Source organism: Neophocaena asiaeorientalis, unplaced genomic scaffold (assembly GCF_003031525.2).
Source record: "Neophocaena asiaeorientalis asiaeorientalis breed wild unplaced genomic scaffold, Neophocaena_asiaeorientalis_V1.1 scaffold489, whole genome shotgun sequence".
NCBI classification, from domain to species: domain Eukaryota; kingdom Metazoa; phylum Chordata; class Mammalia; order Artiodactyla; family Phocoenidae; genus Neophocaena; species Neophocaena asiaeorientalis.
Genome location: NW_020174791.1, coordinates 2813646 through 2823138, shown reverse-complemented (window position 1 = coordinate 2823138; position 9493 = coordinate 2813646).

The window sequence follows — 9493 nt, the reverse complement described above, 5'->3', positions numbered from 1 at the left end:
GTTCACACCCCCCACCTCCCTGAGCTCTGTGTTCACACCACCCCCCCAACACACTGCGTCCCTGTTGCTAAGTGCTCAGGGCACTGCCCGAGTCTCCAAAGGAGCAAGGTCAGGATTAGAGCCCCAGTGACTCCAGTGCGGGGGGAGGGGTGGAGGGATAGTGGCTCTGAACTGGGCGCCGGCGAGGCCTCCTGGCAGACCTGCGCTCTCAGAAGCTGGTACGGGGTTACCCCCCGACCCTCCATAGACCGTCTCCACAGGATGGTCTCAAGGCTGAGCTTCATTCCCCTCGTCCACCTCTTGTGTCCCCAGTCTCACTGGGTATGAACATCTGTGGGGATGCAACCATTGTCCCACTGGTGTAAAGGAGATTAAAGCTGGGGTGTCGTGGTGTGGGCGGCCGGCTCCTTGCACTGGGGCTCCCTCTCCCAGTGACCGGGGCAGCCCGTGGCCACTGGTCAGGATGACATGACCCTCCAGAGAGTTCTTGCCCCTGTGCTGACCATGGCCTTGTAGGGACCCGGCCCCTCTTTGTAAAGAGCCAGCCCTGAAGCCCCTCCCGGTCCACGTCTGGGGCTGGAGCTCAGGAGGCGCTGAGGGACCGGTTGGGAATGCGGCAGGTGCCGCGGGTTGGCAAGGCTCTCTCCACGCGCCAGGAGCCCTGGGGCTGAACCATGAGCCGTTCCCTCCGTGGCCTCGTCCCAGGCGGCCTCACCTTCCCCGTGTAAGTCATCACGACAAATTCAACCCTCACCGTGAGCCCTCTCCAACTTGGAGACGCGTGTGCGAGCACCCAGGATTTTTGAATGGTTTCCATTCTACCAATGAACACCAAGTAAGCAGTTGTCTGGATGTAGTGATGTGGCAAAGTTGGAAATAATTTGTACATAAAATTGCACTGCCGGGAAGACCCCGGGGCAGGCAGGCTTTGGAGGATGGTTTCAGGCGAGCACCCTGTCACAGGGCCGTACATCCTCGGCACGGTGAGGGGCTGGGAGCTGACGGCCAAGGAGGGGTCTAGTACCGCCCCCCCGTCTCCCTCTCCTCGGCCCCTCTGTGCCCTGAGCTGGGTCCCGGGCCGAGAGCTCTTCTTGCTGTGGTGGGCATGGCCCAGCCGACACCTCTGCCCCTGAGCCGGCGCTCCCTGACGGTGGAGGCTGCTTCTGCTTTGCTCATTACTTCCCGGCCCCAAGCGCAATGCCTGGCACACAGCAGGTGCTTAATAAACGTTGGCTGTCGGCTGGGGGGTGGGTGGCGGAATAGGTGGTAGGGGGAAGGGCAAGGGAAGATGGCCCAGGGGCACACAGGTGGCCGAACCTGGCCTGGGATGGTGGGTGCATGCCGCCTGGGAGCACGTGCAAGGCCTGCGAGCCTGGCAGCCAAAAGCAGGGCTTGGTGCACGTGCTTCTGATTTCAAGGGTGTTTGTATTTTTAACCGATGCAAGTTGCCAAGTGGCTTCCCGTCCCCATGCCTGCGTGGCACACGGGCGCCAAGATGGTACAGCACAGGCTGGCAAGGCTGAAGGGGACGCCCAGGTGCTGGGGGCCTGGCCTGGCCTGCCACGGGGCAAGTGGTGGGCAGCTCCGCACAGACCCTGCTGGGGGTGTTGGGGGTTGCCCTGGGTGGGCCGGGCCAGCGACTGTGTGGCCGCATTTGGCCCAGCATCCGGCCCCTGTCTTGGTGCCAGGCCGGTCGTGGCTCTGCCCGGCATGCACGCGGGCGCGGAATCTAGGTCAGGCTGGTGCAGGGGGGCCGGGAGGTGAGGGCAGTGCCGGCTCCCACGGGCTCTGTCCAGTGACTGGGCTGCGGCAGCCTGGGGCCGGGCGCTGACCCAGTGACCCAGCCAGGCCCCCGGCTGATCAGGGCTTGAGGTTATCCTGAGGGGGTGCGGAGGGAGGCGCGTGGATGCGCTGTGGCTGCAGGTACCACTGTCCGAGTGCGGACCGGGCCCCTGGGCAGCTGGGGGCCTGGGCACAAGGGTGTGGCCTCGGCCATTCAGGCAGAGCCTTCTGGAAGCTCCCCTCCCTCCCGCTGTCCGTGGCCTCCTCTCCCTGCCAGCCCATCGTCGCCCTGGATCGCCCCATTCTTCCTGTGTCCTCCCACGGGCTCTGGCCAGGTGAGGGCCTCGGCTCCCCTCCTGTCCCAGCAGCCCTTGAGGAGGCTGTGGGGGTGAGGACCTCCCGGCCAGCGGGACTCCACCGCCCCTGGTGCACCCTGGATCCAACCATTCCGGGCTGTCGTTTCCACTTTGGTTCGTTCTTCTGCCTGGGAGTGTGGCGAAGATGGTCCTTTCGAAGTGTCTGCTGGCTCCACCAGGCTTGGGGGACCAGGAGACAGGTTCATGCCCGTGTCGGAGGCTGGCACGGGGGTGCCGGGGGCAGTGGGGGTGCCAGGCCCAGAGCAGCAAGCACCCTTCCCACCCGGTGCCTCTGCTGGGCTGAGGGCAGGTCTCCTGGGCTGTTCACCCCGCACCCCAGGTTTCTGGGTTCCTCGGGTCCCACTTTCTCAGGGCATCTTCTCAGATGCCGCTCCCATGGTTTGCGCAGGCTGCACGCCTCACTGCTACTTTACGCTCCAGCCGGCCCCCTCCATCTCCCACAATGGCCTGTGGTCACTCTGGGCAGCTGTGGGCAGGCTGGCTCCCCTGGGCCTGTGACCACAACCTCAGGCCCGAGCCCTGGACTCAGCTCATCACAGGGGTGACCCCATGGGCGTACCGTAACCCTAACCCGTACCCTAACCGGGCCTGGGGGAGCAGGGACTCTTCACGGGGGGCATCGCGGGGCCCGGCAGAGGGGCTGTCCCCTGCCTGGTCCCCGTGTGCCACTTGCTTCTTCCTCCCCAGCTGCTTCCCAAGGCAGGTTGTTGCTCAGCCCGTACTGGCGTGTTGAGCGTGTGTCTCGGGTGGTGGGGTGGGTCCAGCCACCCACGAGGGCCTCCCGAGCGGCTCAGTCCCTTACCAGAAGCCTTACCATTTACAGAGCTCTGAAATCAACCGAGAAAGTGACACTAGACTGGCTTCAGTGTTGAATAATTAATAAAACTTCCCCTGCGTGGCTGCTGGGCCCTGTGTCTCTCCCAACAGTGGGACCCTCAGTACTGTGTCGTCACCCAAGCGGCCGCCTTCCCACCTTTAAACAAGCGCTCGACCCTTTGGAGAGGTGGCTAAGATGTGCCGGGTGCTGGCTGGGGTGGGCCGCGGTGCCCACACTTGAGGTGGCAGGAGGGGCCAGTGTGACCTTTGGGGTGACCCAACTGGAAGGGGAGCTGCCTGGGGTCAGGGCCTGGGTCCTGGTCTCGGCTCTGCCTCTGCCTGGCTGTGAACCCCGGGCAAGACCCCTCTGTTCAGTTTTTCCTTTTGGAAGAGCAGAGAGGTTGGACCCGGTGGCCTCCGGGGCCCTTTCTAACTGGGACATTCTGAAGAAGCAGCCTCGGAGAAGCAGAATCAGGGACCCGCCAGGGCCCCTCTGCTGTGCACGGGTTCCCTGCTGCCGGTGGGCCCTCAGCAGAGCCCTGCCTGCAGCTGGGCAGCCTCAAATCCGTTTCTTGAGCGGGTCGTGGGGAAGTGTTTCCTTGGAGGTTTATGTAGGACGGAAGTCGGAAGCCGAAATCGAGGTGCCCCATGGAGGTTTCTGAGGGTGAGCGTCTGCTTTTACTCCGCTGGTGGGAAGGTGATTGCTCACAGCCTCTTGGTTCTGGGGTCTGTCAGGCTCAGTGGCTGCTGCCGCCCAGGCACGGGTCAGGGCTGCGCTCTTCGCACAGTGGCCCCCCCTCCAAAGCGGGCATTGCCCTTGGACCTTCGGCGCGAGATGGCCTGGCCCCGCCGGTACCCCACCAGCTGCCCACTGCTCCACACTGCCCTCCAGACCTTCTTCCGTGGCCTCGGGCGGGGCTCCAGGCTGGCTACCCCCTCAGAGCTGCTGGATCTTCCTCGGTGACAGACACGGACACTGAGGGCAGAGGTCGGTGAATTCCACGTGTCACGTGGAGGCTGACCCAGGCTGTGCACGGAGGCGCCCCTGCGAGCCTCTGGGCACACACACGTGCACACACACAGGCCCTTGCGGCCCCCCCAAGACAGGAGAGGCCCTGGCCTGGTCATGGCCCACGTCTCCAGCCTTGCCCTGGGACAGGGGCTGCCTAATGGTTTATTTGGGAGATCAGAGGTGTAGGAGTGTTTCCTGCAGGACCACAGAGGGGGGCTGCATTATACCCTTCAAGTAAATCGTGAAAGTCTAAGTGGAAAGTGGGTTTCAGGCTGTGGCGGGGCACTGGTGGGCCATGGAAGTCGGGGACCCAGGTTCTGCCCCCCGAGACCCTGGGCTGCCCCTGCCTCTCTTGGGCGCGCGTGGGGAGCATCAGGGCCACGTCCGGCTGGGGCAGCCCGGGGCCGGGAGCGGGGGAGGGCTCGGCAGGGTCCCCACGCGGCCCTGGTTGTCGGGCGCAGACAGCGAGGGGCTGCCCCCTTGCAGGGCCCCGGGAGCACGCGTGCAGTGCCCCCATTTCTCAGGCAAGGAAACCGAGGTGACACACGAGGTTTGTCCACTTACAGGCCTGGCCGGGAACCCAGGGCTCTGGGTCCAAGGTCCAGGCTGGCCTCCGCGTCTTAGGGCACAGTCTCCTCCCGGCAATGCTTGGGTGGACCCAGCTGGAGCTCATGGCCAGGCCCAGCCTCAGACTGGCCCCTGTCCGGACACAGCGCTTCAGACCTGGAACGCAGGAACCCCAGCCCAGAGAGGGGGTAGAGGGACGACTGCTCTAGGCTCAATCCTCCTCCGCCGTTTTGACCTGTGAGGCCACACCCACTGCCCCTGCCCTGGGTGTCCAGGCCTGGGCTCTGTCCCCAGGGCTGGGGAAGGCCCTCTGCCCCCCGGGTCAGGCAGGTTTATGCACCTGGGCCTGATCCCAAAGCAGGGGTGCTACACACAGCAGCAGGGTGGTGGGAGGGAGGCAGCTCAGGCCGTAGAAGGGCAGTGCACCCGGCCGGGACAGAAGTGGGGCTCAAGGGCACAAGGTGCGCACCCCAGTGAGAGGGGCTCAGACAGGGGCCCCGCGCCCACTTCCCATCACCTGACTGTGTATTCCGGTCCCCTGCCTCAAACAAGAAGGAAATTAAACTCCTGGGGGCCGGCAGGCCCTTCCTCCCACCCACTGCTAGCCAGGCCAAAGGCTCTCAAAGGCGGAATTTTGCTTAAATGCCCAGAAAGGAGATTTAGGAGATCAGAATCTTAAGCAAATGAACACGTGCTTAATCACCGCCTGTTACTCGCAGGCCCAGGTCACGGAGCGCGGGGGGCGGGGCTGGCGACACCGATCGATCTTTCATTAGAGCCTGAACCTGAGTTTCATCCGACTTCTTCACAGGGTGGGGCTCAGGGGCCTTTGGTCCACTCCAGGGACACGAGGCTGGGCCGGCCAGAGCCCCCTCCCCCGGGGACCCTGTGGTCCGCACGCCCTCCCACACATTCTCACTCTCTCGGATCTGGCTTTGGTTTTGCCTCTCATCTCCTCTCCCTTGGTCCCCTCTCTCCCTGCCTCGGTTTCTCCTCTTCTGAGAGTTTGGGGCTGCTGGGCCTTTCCCAGAGGCGACCGGACTTACCAAACCCAGGTGTGGGCTGAGCACAGGAGGCGTTTGGATGCCGAGGGGGCTGGGCTGTCACCAGGGGCCCTGGGACCCCCACTGTTGTCATCCTGCACACCCCCCACCAGGACAGCCAGTGAAATGTCACCCTAGCCACCTCTGAAGCGCCGAGCCTTTGTGGGGGCCCCTTGTGGGGTGGGGTGACTTGTCCTGGGAGGAGGCCCTGTGCAGTGACGTGGGGGGATGCCAGCTGGGGGACATTTGGCTCCTGGGGGGATGCAAGCGTCTACCCGCTCTGGTAGGGGGGCAGACCTGGAGGGCGGGAGGGAGGCCAGGAACAGCCAGGGGTGGTGGGCAGAGCCCCAGCTGGAGGAGCGCACAGCACCACCCCCATCCCATGCTCCTGCCTCTGCCCGCGCCCCCTGCCCCCGACTCCCACCCCTACACGTGCCCCACGTGCACCATTCCTCCCTCTGTGGTTCCCAGCCTGGCAGTGGCAGTGGCAGTGAAGGGTTAAGGCAGGCGGGGAGCCCGCGGGAGGGGCGGTCCCGGCAGCAGCGGCAGCCGGCGCGGGCAGCACGTTGATCGGACATGGGCACGCGAGGGGTGCCCGGCTTGGACACAGGGACACACGGGGCCAGCACGCTGCCTGGGGACCCCTCAGGCTGTGCCGGTGGCAGTCGGGGTGGAGCCTGCGGGCCATGGCAGTGCCCGGGGACCCTGGCGGGCTCAGCCGGGACCAAGGTAAGGGGGACAGGAGGGGCTCAAGGAAGAAGGCTGTGATCGGCCCTGTGGGGAGCCCAGGACCAGGTGCTGAGCTGCCCATCGGTGACCCACCGACCCCACATGGGCAGTGCCTGACGCCCCCGACCAGGGGCTTCTCCGACGACCCCATTCGCACCAACACCCGCACACGTCTCCCCACCCCCGGCCTCCGGCCCCCACATCATCCCTACCTGTGCCGGCATCCACTCTGAAGGGTGGTGACAATCCCGGTGGGCAGCAGGAGGCGGTGCCCTGTCAGAGCCGACACAGTCCCCTGACCGCCACCCCGCCCCCAACGGACTTCAGCCTTGTTGGGGGTCAGATCTGGGTGTCCTGACCTGTGGGACCCAGGGGCCAAGCCTGTTCACACCGTCCCCATCCAGGGCCGTGCAGGCAGCCCCGAGCCTCTGTCAGCACCATGGACAGGGCAGCGGCAGCCTCCACCTGAGGGACCTGCCCTTGTTTGCTGAGCCCTGGCACCTGTGCGGGCAAATTCTTGCTCAGATCTGTCATGCTGTCTTGATCTGGGGGCCAGCGCGCTGCTCCGGGCAGACGGCACAGATCCGCTGGGCTGGCAGGAGCCCTCTGAGGCTGCCCGGAGCTGCCGGGCGCCGAGGAGCTTGGATGGAGAGGGGCCGGGTGCTTGGCGTCGGGGCCCGTCCTGCAGGGACAGGATGGGGCAGAGCTTCTCCAAAGAGGGTCTCTGTCTGTCCCCAATGCAGCACTTGCTCCGGACCAGGGGTGGGAGTGGCAGGGAGGGAAGGGGGACCAGCGCCACGGCTGCAGCAGGAGTGACTTGGGCCAGACAGCAAAAGAACTTCCTGATTAAGGGCTGGGATTCCAAGGACAGTAGGAGCTGCCTTCTGGCGACTCGTCTGGATCCTGGTTGTTCTGGACCCGATTTGTTCTGCCCTCTGATTGGCATGGACACGGGGGAGGGCCTGGGGAGCCTTGGAAAGCATGTGTAGCAGGCAGGGGCATTACTGCTAGGCGGACTGAGGATGGGTCCCCGCCGGCGCCTTTGATGAGCTGTGTGACCTCAAGCAAGGCACTGACCCTCTCTGAGCCTCTCATGGAGGAGAGGGACAGCATGGGGCTGCCTTCCTAGGGTGGCCTTAAGAAGCGTGCGCCTGGCCCGTGTGGCTGCTCCAGGAATGCCTGTCCCCTCCTGCCTCCCAAGATGAGTTGCCCTTTATGAAGGAGAACAGTGTGGTGTGTGTAGACGGGGCTGGTGGTGCAGATTGGCCAGGTGCTCAGGCCACTCCCGGTGCACCCACTCCCTGACCGCAGCCCCCAGCGCAGGGCAGGGTTCCCATGGGTGGGTGGTCCCTGGGGAGGGCCTGGCCCAGCACATTCCTGCCAATCTGGCCTGCAGAGAACTCTGTGGAATTAACAGTCCTGGGCTGGCCCGGCCTCGTTCAGAACCGCTGGGTGCAGGATGCCTGCTTGAAGACGGTGCAGGAATGGCTGCTACCATGTGGCCCCAGGGCCCCAAGGTCCAGGTAGCCCCGACATAGCCAGTGTCTTCAGCCAACGAGGGAGCAGCCTGGGAGCGGGGTGGCAGCAGGCACCGCCGTGAGACCCCCTCCGTGCCCTGTCCTCTGGGCTGAGGACTCGGCCAGCCTCGAGGGTGGGGATGTGCGGCGTGGCCCTTATCTTCTGGGTCGAGCGTGCTGGGCCCCCCTCCCAGGGAGGGAGCAGTCTCAAACGTGCAGCCGAGGATGGAGCAGATGGCTGCAGTCTTGGGTCCGGCCTCCAGCTGCACAGCTGCTGAGCCTACGGCCGAGGTTTCGGCTCTCCTGTCACCTGTCTCCTGAACAGCCAGTGGTCCGGCCCCCACCGGGAAGCATCCCTCTCCAGGGGCAGGGTGCGGGTGAGGGGCACGTGGGGCCCCGTCCTGTGCCGGGCCGGGCCGGCTCCACGTTCTCTGAGAGCTGTCGGTGGGAGTGGGGTTGAGGTGGGGCATGAGTAATCGGAAATGTCTGTTTCTTCCTGGGACTCTGCTTCCAGCTCGTGGGCTCCCGCGGGCTGGACGGACGTCCCTTGTGGGAAAGGCCGGTGGGCATGGGCCTCCAGGTGGGGCAGCGGATGCCCGCCCCAGGACAGGACGTTTCCGTGGCTCCTGTGAGCTGTGGGGAGAGGAAGTCACCCACCCGGGCAGCCCTCGACCGGGGTTTCCACACCCGCCGGGGCAGCGTGTGCGGAAGGTCCCAGGCTGGGGCCTCGTGTGCCAGCCGGTCAGCTGAGGGGACCGAGCTGCTAGGAGTCTGCCTGCTCGGGCAGCGCCAGAGCCCGTGGACCCTCAAGCTCAGTGTCCCGAGGGTGGGGAATGCAGGCGTGGTGGCCCAGGAAGGCTCCGTCCGCAGGCGGGTCCTCGGGAGCCATGATGAAGCCACCGCTCAGGGACAGAGGGCCACCCTGTCCTGGGGGTCCCCTCAGCCTGCCCAGGTCTGGGGACCCACAGACAAGCCTCCAGGTGGCTCAGGGCGGTCCCGATTTCACACTGAACGGGACCTGGCCTGGCCCATGCCCCGGGCCCTGCCTCAGCCAAGCTGCTGCTTCCTTTGGAAGCTCTCCCTGGCGGTCAGGCCCCCGCGGTGGAGCTGACTGTGGGCCGGGTGCAGGCGGCTCTTCCTGGGCATCCTTCCCGGTCAGCAGGGTGCGTCTGGGGGCTTCATGGAGGGGAGTCAGGGTGAGGCCCAGGCAGGTCCGCCGGGCCCCTCGGGGCAGGAGCAGGGGCCGGCAGCTGGCCCAGCCCCCAGGTGGGGTGGGAGGGGCGTCCTGCACGAGATGTGGGACACTAGTCAGACTTGGAGGACCTGCCCGGTTCTGGAACATCCCCTCTGTGCTGAGGCCCCAGGGCTCTCTCCGCAGCTGCCTTGGAGGTGGCTGGCCACCCTGGCTGGGAGGCGTGGCCGGGCTGGGGGAAGGGCCCAGCCTTCTTCTGTTTCTTGTCTCCCCCTGTGGCTCTGCCTGGCGGCCGTCCAGCCCCACCGGCTGCTGCCCCCCGGACTCCCCGCATGGGCCTGGGCGGGGCCGGCTGGCCAGTACCACGAGGACGCCTCCCCTGGAGCTGCCCCCCAGCCCTGCAGGAGTTTCCTCTCCTCCCCACAGGCGGACCAGGTTCCATCTGGTCACCTTTCAGG